This window comes from Salvelinus sp. IW2-2015, linkage group LG28 (genome assembly GCF_002910315.2).
Source record: "Salvelinus sp. IW2-2015 linkage group LG28, ASM291031v2, whole genome shotgun sequence".
In the NCBI taxonomy this organism is placed as follows: Eukaryota; Metazoa; Chordata; class Actinopteri; order Salmoniformes; family Salmonidae; genus Salvelinus; species Salvelinus sp. IW2-2015.
The window spans coordinates 11,962,273-11,973,082 of record NC_036868.1 but is presented as its reverse complement, the minus strand read 5'-3'; the positions used below and the strand labels follow the sequence as shown (position 1 = coordinate 11,973,082).

At 43.6% G+C, this 10,810-nt stretch overlaps 1 pseudogene; it reads right to left on the bottom strand.

Annotated features, from left to right (window-relative positions):
• Window positions 1-260: 260 nt before the first annotated feature.
• The window catches only part of LOC111954094 (protein broad-minded-like), a 34,082-nt pseudogene continuing 23,532 nt past the window's right edge, over window positions 261-10,810 (bottom strand).

Sequence of the window (10,810 nt, the reverse complement as noted above, 5' to 3'; positions counted from 1 at the left end):
GGGAGTGGAAGCGGCCAGTCAGGATGCTAAACAGAGAAGTATGAATCTGAATTTAAAACAGAGCATAACCATGAGAGGTTCTTACCAGGGAATAAAGAGAGGAGTCTCGGCAGAACTACAGGTGTCACTCAGTTTCTAAAAGCCTGAGTGTTCATGATGAGTCCTGAGTCCTGAAAAAGACAGGTGTAAAATATCTCTTCTACCTCTGAGGGAGAATAATAGAGTTATCACTTTACTGACCCTGGAATTGTCTGTGGAGGCTAAGTCAGTCCCTTTGTGATTCGTGCGGGTGTCAAACATAGATAGCTGATAAGGATACAAAGCTCCGATGTGAGTTTAGTTCTCTGTTGAGAGAGGAGCTCTTGGCAACGCTTCACCAAAAGACAGAGGTCCTGCTCGAATTCATTGCTCAATAACTTCAGATATCTCCCATACCTACAAACAAACACAAACTGACACAAATTCAACAGGGCTCTACTGATCTTATTGTGTCCGTTGTCACAAAGACATCACAAAGTACGTTAGAAAATATTCAGGATTCTAGATCACACTTTGACTAATTTATTCAACAAATTATGAGGTGTGCAATCAGAACAATTAGGGTTAATAGAAGGATATAATTAGCCCAAATGAGCCTTGTTTTAATGCTCTTCTGTTCATTAGCATATTGCCCAAAGACAGTATGACATATCTTAAAGGAGTTCATAGAAAGTTGACCTATTGTTCTAGAATGTCTCTGTAATACCGCTGATCACCGTATAATTCTGTAATCGTTTTAGTTATCTTTATTGGTCGCTGAGTACCCTCTCTGAGAAAATGGCTGGTGCTTACTGGGGGGATTGAAACAAAGCTGCGAGGTTCAGTCAGACTTTGAGGATGCAGACGGCGTACCTGAGAGGCCTGAATCCCCAGCTGGTCCACAGATGACAGGCTGCCAGCCTTTACGCCGCTCTCCGATGCTATAAAACAGGCAATAAAGGAACGGGAAATTACCAGGGGTTTACACAATCGTGCTCCCCAGCCATGAATAAACATTTAAATTCAATGACTGCGGCAAAGCAAAGAGAACGTGGTTTTGCCAAAGCTCGCTCATCTGGCGAAATGACACGAACCCTAATCACACCTCTATGTGATACATTGCAGAAACGATCAGACGAGCGATCTGTATTCATCATAGAAACCAATGCATGCTTTAATTGAGAAAATGACCTTGATGAGAGTGAAGTAAACCCAGACTGACTGCTGCAGTTCTGTGGAAACTACTCTCCTCTCCTTATTAATGTCAGCGAACCCCACTTCCTGATTGCAATTACAATCTAATGGAGATGAATGACTTCTCTCTCCCGTCTGCCATTGTTGCCTCTTGATAGATGAGCCTGTGAGAAATGCCTGGGAGAGATGTGGAGAAGCTCAGAGGGTTAAGGCTCCAGAAAATGTCTCTGCTCCGCACAATGGCAGCCCCTCAACTTGAGCAAATCTCTGAGCCTATTGTTGATGTCAATCACAAGCCATGACAAGAGAGGGAAAGAGAGTCAAACCACACTGGCTATGACAGCTGCTCCCCTGATGGACCATTTTGTGAGAGGAATAACTTGAAAGAGGAAAGGAGAAAACAGGGCATGGGAGTGTGTGTGACTGAGGGGGGAGATGGAGAGTTTCTTTTGCCTTTTTCTATGATTCACCGTCCATTGTGAGCTCCAGCCCAAGAGTACAGCTCCGTTCTGATGAGCATATCTCACACAACGACTCCAGTGTTCGTTTGGCCTGAGTTAAGCAAGCGAAGCGGAGAAAGAATACATTCTGAACATATATGGTATTGATCCAGACGTCAGGACTAGAACACCTACAGGTTTCAATGAAACACTCACTGACCTCTACACCTACAGTATGTTACCAAGTCAACCATGTATTACTTCTCATTGACTAACAGAATTGTACAGGAACACATAAAGGAACATACTTAAGGGAATGGGTCTCAAAGGTTATAAAGGTATGCTATTAGCCTCTAGGTTTCAGGGAAACCATAAAACTAAGCTCCACAAAAACATGAAAATAAAGATTTAAAAATCAACACCAATGCCTTAGAAATGACAGACCATCATTGACTGGACTGAAGTTACTGAAGCAAGCTCCCATCAATAAATAATGGGCAACATTGAGGTCTCGGGGGACCCCGGAAACGTTAGTGTGTGTTGATAGCATTATGAGGCCAGTTCGGATGAAAGAGCACCAAGGCACTGAGAATCCTTTGAGCTTCAAGGGAAAGTTAAATACTGTAACTAGTGATGAGATGAGAGAATGTGCTTACAGTTTCCCTGAGTGAGGCCTCCACTGAACAGTAAATAACCTGCCTTTGGATTTCTGGACAAAGAGCCAGATGTCATGATGGAGCACTTTGTACAAGATAAATAATACATGCAAAATGATTATAACACTGGGGAAAATAACAATATTTGAGTTGCATTTAAAAGGTTTGGTTCTGTTTAAGTGGTGGATGCTGATTTGTCCTGTCATTAGATGTCCACACAGATGAGCGACACATCACTAATTAAAACACAGTTAATTATAGATAACAAAGCTGTGAAAGTGATGGGGATGGGAGCGTTTGTTCTATCATTTGCTATTTACTTGTAATTAATAAAAGTGTCACCACTGGAATAACTTCAAGCCAAAATTCAAAGAAATTTAAGATGTGATGAATTTTTAAGCAGTTTATGAATAATGAACAAAAAGTCTGCATGAAGGACTGGGAGGTCTACCGACATTTCAGTAAGGCACTTTGGGTGGGAGACTGGGAGTGGCTGTCAGGGTAATATCTCCATTGTCATTCCTTTACAAGATAAAAGGGCCCGGCGCAGGACACACACCTTTCCATATCAATTAAATGTAAAGGTCAGAGGGAGATAGTTTTCTGACATGGTATGGAAGCATGTCGACGTCATAGGGCTGCAGCATGTTCCTGCCAGGCCTGTCTTTCCTCTATGTTCCACAGACACGCCCAATGGCAGACAGTCTCTCTCGCCCACTAGGCCCAGGTAGACCCTGAGGGGCTGGGAGGGAGACAGTACGCTCCTCAGCTCACCCTGACCTTTGTATTGTGCAGGGGGGAAGAAATGCTCTGACTGCGAAGCAGAGAGGTGGCAACACAGCCTTCTCCAGTAGATCAGCCAGGACTGGTGAGGAGACAGGAAACACACATTGGATCAGCCAGGACTGGGGAGGAGACAGGAAACACACAGTGAATCAGCCAGGACTGGGGAGGAGACAGGAAACACAGTGGATCAACCAGGACTGGGGCGGAGACAGGAAACACACATTGGATCAGCCAGGACTGGGGAGGAGACAGGAAACACACAGTGAATCAGCCAGGACTGGGGAGGAGACAGGAAACAGTGGATCAACCAGGACTGGGGAGGAGACAGGAAACACAGTGGATCAACCAGGACTGGGGCGGAGACAGGAAACACAGTGGATCAGCCAAGACTTGGGAGGATACAGTAAACACACAGTGGATCAGCTAGGACTGGGGCGGAGACAGGAAACACACAGTCAATCAGCCAGGACTGGGGAGGAGACAGGAAACACACAGTCAATCAGCCAGGACTGGGGAGGAGACAGGAAACACACAGTGGATAAGCCAGGACTGGGGCGGAGACAGGAAACACACAGTCAATCAGCCAGGACTGGGGGCGGAGACAGGAAACACACAGTCAATCAGCCAGGACTGAGGTGGAGACAAGAAACACACAGTCAATCAGCCAGGACTGAGGTGGAGACAGGAAACACACAGTAGGTTTTAGGAACATCACAGAGGCCTTGGATAAGCCATTTATCTTCAATGCTACATCAGGCAAGTACAAATTGTGCTGCCTTTATTATACACACAGCAGGGAAAAGAGTAAAGTAATCAAGCATCTTGTTTATCTATTATACAAAGAAAGGAAGCTCTGTGTAGACATTTTTTCTTATTTCTAAGATACATCAAAAGCCTTCATCCTGGGTGCTTCTTTGTCTCTGAATGAAATAAGCAATCAGGAAGTATGTTACTCTATACACCGCAATCCCTTCACAACCAATAACTTAGAATGGAACTCTTTGAAGTGACATTCAGAGGAAGAAATTGAACACACAATGACACATAATCATGACGGTTTCAATGAATAGCAACCAATCAATGACATAAACACCCTCAGAGAGTGCAACAGTACAGTACATATACAGTAAATTAAAATCGTATGTGGGTAAATTAGTCATCTTTACCGTTATTTACTGTTACCCAGGCAAAGTGATCATCTATACATTTGCAGTTGTAGGCAGAGAGATAATGGTTCTTCATTATCTAGTAGTCTAGCAGCACACCCAATATGGGCCTATCATTTCATCCACTGACAAATTTATCATCCATTTATTCATGGGAATGTAATGGACTATCAAATGTTAACAAACTCTGGTCCCTGTCTGTAGTTTGAATATAAAACAGATGAGTTATAACCCAACAGCGCTATAATTCTCAAATACAGTGTGGATTGTAGCATATCGGAATGGCAAGAACATTGAAATATGGATTCCCAGGTTTTATTGATAAACTATTCAAAGTCAGTTTTTTCCCCCTCTGACCATGTGAGCTGACCAGTAATAACCTGACCAGTAATATCTTTTTTATATATTTTTTTATACATAACATCATAATATATCACCCCCATTTGCTGAGACAATGTTGGACTTGGTGGTCATGACTTTACAGTATTGTCTCCTGCAGGTATCCATCCAGCTCCCATCCTTCTCTGTGTCCTTGGTGGAGGCCAGGAAGGCACTTATCTCAGAGTCTACAGACAAAACCAAAAGACATCACTCACTCACTCATTCATATCCTAATTTMCTTTCAGGAGAGTCTATAGCCACCATTATGCAATCAGAGACATCTTTTATTTCAAAAACCCTGACCTTTTTAACAACATTGACATTGTGTCTGAATCTAAAGTACCACCTCACCTCACAGACATTTGTTTAGAATTTCAATTAGCCTCTCTAGCCTTAATCTCTAATGTCAACTAATGCTTGATGTTCCCATTCAGGCATTACATTTTTAAATGTCTTTTTTTCAAGGCCTCTACTGATTAAGGGGGTATTGTTTGTATTGAGTGCTTTGAATAGCCTACGTTTATATATTTACACGACAGGCAAAGCAGAACTGTAATGAAAGGAAAGGTTTTAAAGCATTAATTAACCAGGGGAGGATCCTTGGCACCAGGTGGAGATCTTGTGGCTGAATGAACAGCATTGTTCAAGAGACCCTGTCCTTGCACCCAACTCCACAGCTAATGACAGACATGCTCACCCAAACCCTTCATATGAGAACTTCAAACAACAAAATCTTGTTTCGCCTATTGGAAAATTATTGCTGCATAACTAATACCCTTACCATGGTCAGGCAGAAATACACTACATAACCAAAAGTATGTGGACAGCTGCTTGTCAAACATCTCATTCCAAAATCATGGGCATTAATAAGGAGTTGGTCCCCCCTTTGCTGCTATAATAGCCTCCACTCTTCTGGGAAGGCTTTCCAGTAGATGTTGGAACATTGTTGAGGGGACTTGCTTCCATTCAGCCACAAGAGCAATAGTGAGGTCTGCCACTGATGTTAGGCGATTAGGCCTGGCTCGCAGTCAGCCGACACTTGACATTGCACATGGTGATCTTAGGCTTCTGTGCGGCCGCACGGCCATAGAATCCCATTTCATAAAGCTCCCGACAAAGTAATATTGCTGAAGTGGCTTCCAGAGGCAGTTTGGAACTCAGTAGCGAGTGTTGCAACCGAGGACAAACGCTTTTTACCGTTCTGTGAGCTTGTGTGATCTACTTCATGGCTGAGTCGTTGTTGCTCCTAGACGTTTCCACTTCACAATAACAGCACTTACAGTTGACCGGGGCAGCTCTAGCAGGGCATAATTTTGACGAACTGACTGGTAGGAAAGGTGGTATTCTATGACGGTGCCACGTTGAAAGTCACTGAGCTCTTCAGTAAGGCCATTCTACTCCCAGTGTTTGTCTATGGAGATTGCATGGCAGTGTGCTCGATTTTATACACCTGTCAGCAACTAGTTTCAGGACTTCCTCTTTTTTATGTTAGGCCAAGGGGTGCGAGTAGAAGAGCACTGACCTTCTGGAGGGCCCTAGGGGGAAGTCTCCTCTCCAATAGTCCTCCAATCACACTCATATGCACCAGGATGTGGTTCCTCTCAACAGACAGACCATCAATGATGAAGATGGGGGAGGGGATACAAAAATGGGAGGAGAAATTAGGTGATCTCTAATTCAGAAACAATACTGGCGTGCTTGCAGGCACATTTATTTTGTGACCAGACAATTCACAGCATTTCAATTCATGACCAGTCACAATATCCATTATGGAGGCATTCAAAAGACACTTTTGGAAATGGCCTTTTGTTTACGCTTTATTTCATTTTACTGTGACAAGGCAAATGATACATTTCTCATTTTGTCGTGATTAGACTAACGGTGGAACCACAGCCTGTCATAACATTATGAGGCACAGGAAAACAAACAGCTTTTCAAATACACTTCACCAGACAATGTATCGGTGATGTTGTCCTTGACATTGCAACAACATGTCGTAAATGTTGTACTGTGACTTCAGATGCAGGAGGGAGTCTAGGTTGCAGCATCACACACTTAGTAATCTGAAAGTATATGAAAATACATAGATAAACAAATGTCACTTCTCAAGGACATACAATTACAGATCGTGCAGACTTAATCCTTATAAAGTTAGTTACCATTTGATTTAGAGTGCTTGCTCTGAAAACCCATTGGGTCTAGCTGCCTACAGACCTGTAATGGACAGTATGTTGTATTTTTTCCCAGGTCTTATAAAAGTTATTATTTGTTTCCGCTCGCCTGCCTTATTGCCTTGTATATCAGCAGACTCCACAGAGGGCCAAGCCAGTGCTTTGCATAATAGGGAGAAAGAATCTCTAACTGAATTGTGGAAATAGATTTCAACATTAACGCAGCAGTTGAGAGTAATACATCATGAAAGCGGATGCAGGCGGGATGTGACGGGGACATAACAACGGTGACATAAAACAGGCAGGTGGAAGTGAGCAGTAAAACAGGACAACCCTGCGTGTCATTGTTAAGTGACAGATATTTCCCTCCCTAATGGCTAATAATGATGGGATTTACTACCGAGCAGTCTGTTCATATCAGCCTTGTCTCTTTGCTGTGACAGTAACACAAGCCCATTTTATAGGGTTTGGGCAGCAACACAACATACTGAAGCTGTAATCAACCAAAATTTGCACAGCTGGGACCAAAGCAATCTTGGGACACCTGGAAGCAATTCAAGATAGCATTGTTTCAACACAGACACCAAACTGCAGGAATGCAAGTTATTGTAAACAGGAAAAAATACCAGTCCTAGAGCAGAAAGAATTCCCCTATTCTAATCATTAACTATAAGTGAAAGATTCTGTAGAAGCCAGTCAGGAGCCAGTAAACATTATACATGTTCGTCCTGCATTCAGGGAGTGAGGAGCTCCATATTTGTTCATACCATTAGAAGGCTCTGATTAGGAGTGCAGCGTGAGGGCAATTCATTATCATTACTTTAAGCATGACAACTGGGAGCCAACGTGCTGCTGAAATGAACACTGAATAAAACCGCTCAAGAAAATTACACAGCCGCGCCGTTTTGTCAACAGGAAGCCTTCCTCCTCCAAAACAACAGTCTCTTAATTGATCTATTTAGCATATTTGGTGGAGCTGAGCAGGTCTCTCCAAAGAGAATGTAGCTCAGGCTCTTTCATCTGAAGTCTCCGCCACGGCGCCAACCTCCGCGAGACACCAACACTGACTTGCGCTCCCTTTGACTGGGGCGGCCATCGCTAAGGATTCCCTTTGACTTTCACATGAAGATGGAAATGTGATCTGGTTAAGCAAGGAGAGGTGCGAGTCGTTGCCGTGATGGAGCATCCTGTCAAAGCAAAATTATTAATTTCTGTGATGCTGTGAACTGTCATCACGCCCCCAGTGTCATGGGCACCTTCAGTCATTCAATTTGATGTCCACTGGAAGACAGAATGGCTTTGTGAGTTCTGAAGGTCGTCCATTTTCCACCTCATCCTTCACTGTTTACCATTCAGATTGAAATCTAACCTTTATGGTTTCAACTAGTTTCAGCCGGAATGAACTGTCTCTAGATTCTACAGTTCTTTTCAAGATGTAGCTGTTATGTTCACTTCGGGACAACAGTGCAGAGAAACCCTAACAAACTGTGAGCTAACACCCACTCAAGCCGGTCCTTCTCCCTGTGATGTCCCGCCAGCCACTCCAGCAACACACTGACAGCTTTGACAGTTGTTGGGTGAAATGAGGACGTGAGAAGGGACAGTGGCTCAGTAATGATGACCTCTCCCCAGAGAGACAAGAGAGAGGCAGAGGCTATCCAGTGACATGTCTATAACCACTGGAAGTGTGGTTTAGTTAAAGTGAAAGCACCAGCTGTGTTTACACTGAGGCAAGTTAGTGTTTGTTTGGAGTGTGTGTGGAATACATCGCCCTTTCCAAAAGTATCCTCCGGGGAGGTTAAGCGAACCAAAAATAAGTGAGCAATATAAGCAAAATAAATGTTCACATCAAATCATGTTAAGAATGAAGAAATTACAAAAAAATAAGAACATCGTTTGTGGTAGCTTTAATAGCCATGGTGGGGTCTTATCTGTTGTAAATGCATTAGTGTTATATTAATGAGTCTTCTCTGTGTCTAAAAGAGTGACTCAGTACAGCATTACTTAATTCAACTAAGAATGCTTTTCAAAGAAAAATAAAAAAGACACGACTCAATTCTGAGAATAGCTCTTTTCATATAGCGGAATTATTATATCAGGCAGTCCATGTCGTTTAATCAAAGCATAAAGCAAAGGGTCAATCTCATATTGATCAATGGGTGACGGATGTATGAATGCGACACAACATGCTAATCAGATGGTAAACCACACAATGTATGCGCTGCTGTGCCTTTGTGCTCCTGCTCCCCATTCATTCTGAAAGGAAGATCGGAGAACAGAATTCATCTTAACTCAGGCCAAACGTGTGAGATTGCTCATAGTTGAACAGTGAATGAATTTTCACATTGAATTCACAGCAATCAGCCTATCAATCAACTCCTGTGGCAAAGAGGAACAAAACAGAGTGAAAAGGATGGAAAGATTGTGATGATGTGAAAGGTAGATAATGAATTCTTACCTAAATACTGATAACGTGCAGTAGTTATTGATTTGGCTGTCTGTAGAAACACACGTAGAACTACGTTACGATAGTCCTGTTTGCACACAGTGTAAGTATGCCCTCCTATGGTAGAACCTGGGACTGCAACCACATTTAAAAGTACCACCGTACCTTTCATATTGGCTGCATAATCTAAACTAAACATTCTTCTCTTTCACATTTTAACATATTTTAAACAACCCATGTTATTATGGGGAGCATCCTCTGAACAAACTGATGTGAAACCGTATCCAACCTAGGAGTCATACAAGTGTATGACAAGTCAAGCATTCTCCTCGTAGTGTGTGAGGGTCAGTGTTGAGGTCAAGACTCACTGTGAGGGAGATGGGCATCTCCCTTAGGTTGTACTCAGCCTTATTGGGCAGAGGCTGCTGTTCCAAGAGCTCCCACACAGCATGGGGGGAGGACAGCAGGTTGACCATGGACAGGAACGACTGGGGAGCAGGAGGTGTCAGGGCAAATCAGTCAGACATAATTTTATTGTTCTGAAAAGCTAAGGTCAAGGTTACATTAGTTTAGTTTTATGACAAGGTCAGGGTGCAGCAATTGTTTTTGTTTCTTTCCTACATTATATCAAATCAAATTTATTTATATAGCCCTTCTTACATCAGCTGATATATCAAAGTACTGTACAGAAACCCAGCCTAAAACCCCAAACAGCAAGCAATGCAGGTGTAGAAGCACGGTGGCTAGGAAAAACTCCCTAGAAAGGCCAAAACCTAGGAAGAAACCTAGAGAGGAACCAGGCTATGAGGGGTGGCCAGTCCTCTTCTGGCTGTGCCGGGTGGAGATTATAACAGAACATGGCCAAGATGTTCAAATGTTGATGAATGACCAGCATGTTCAAATAATAGTAATCACAGTGAACAAGTCAGGGTTCCATAGCCACAGGCAGAACAGTTGAAACTGGAGCAGCAGCACGGCCAGGTGGACTGAGGACAACAAGGAGTCATCATGCCAGGTAGTCCTGATGCATGGCCCTAGGGCTCAGGTCCTCCGAGAGAGAGAGAAAGAAAGAAAGAAAGAGAGAATTAGAGAGCGCATACTTAAATTCACAAAGGACACAGGATAAGACAGGAGAAATACTCCAGATATAACAGATTGACCCTAGCCCCGCGACACATAAACTACTGCAGCATAAATACTGGAGGCTGAGACAGGAAGGGTCAGGAGACACTGTGGCCCCATCCGATGATACCCCCGGACAGAGTCAAACAGGCAGGATATAACCCCAGCCACTTTGCCAAAGCACAGCCCCCACACCACTAGAGGGATATCTTCAACCACCAACTTACCATCCTGAGACAAGGCCGAGTATAGCCCACAAAGATCTCCGCCACGGCACAACCCAAGGGGGGGCGCCAACCCAGAAAGGAAGACCACGCCAGTGACTCAACCCACTCAAGTGACGCACCCCTCCTAGGGGCGGCATGAAAGAGCACCAGTAAGCCAGTGACTCAGCCCCTGTAATAGGGTTAGAGGCAGAGAATCCCAGTGG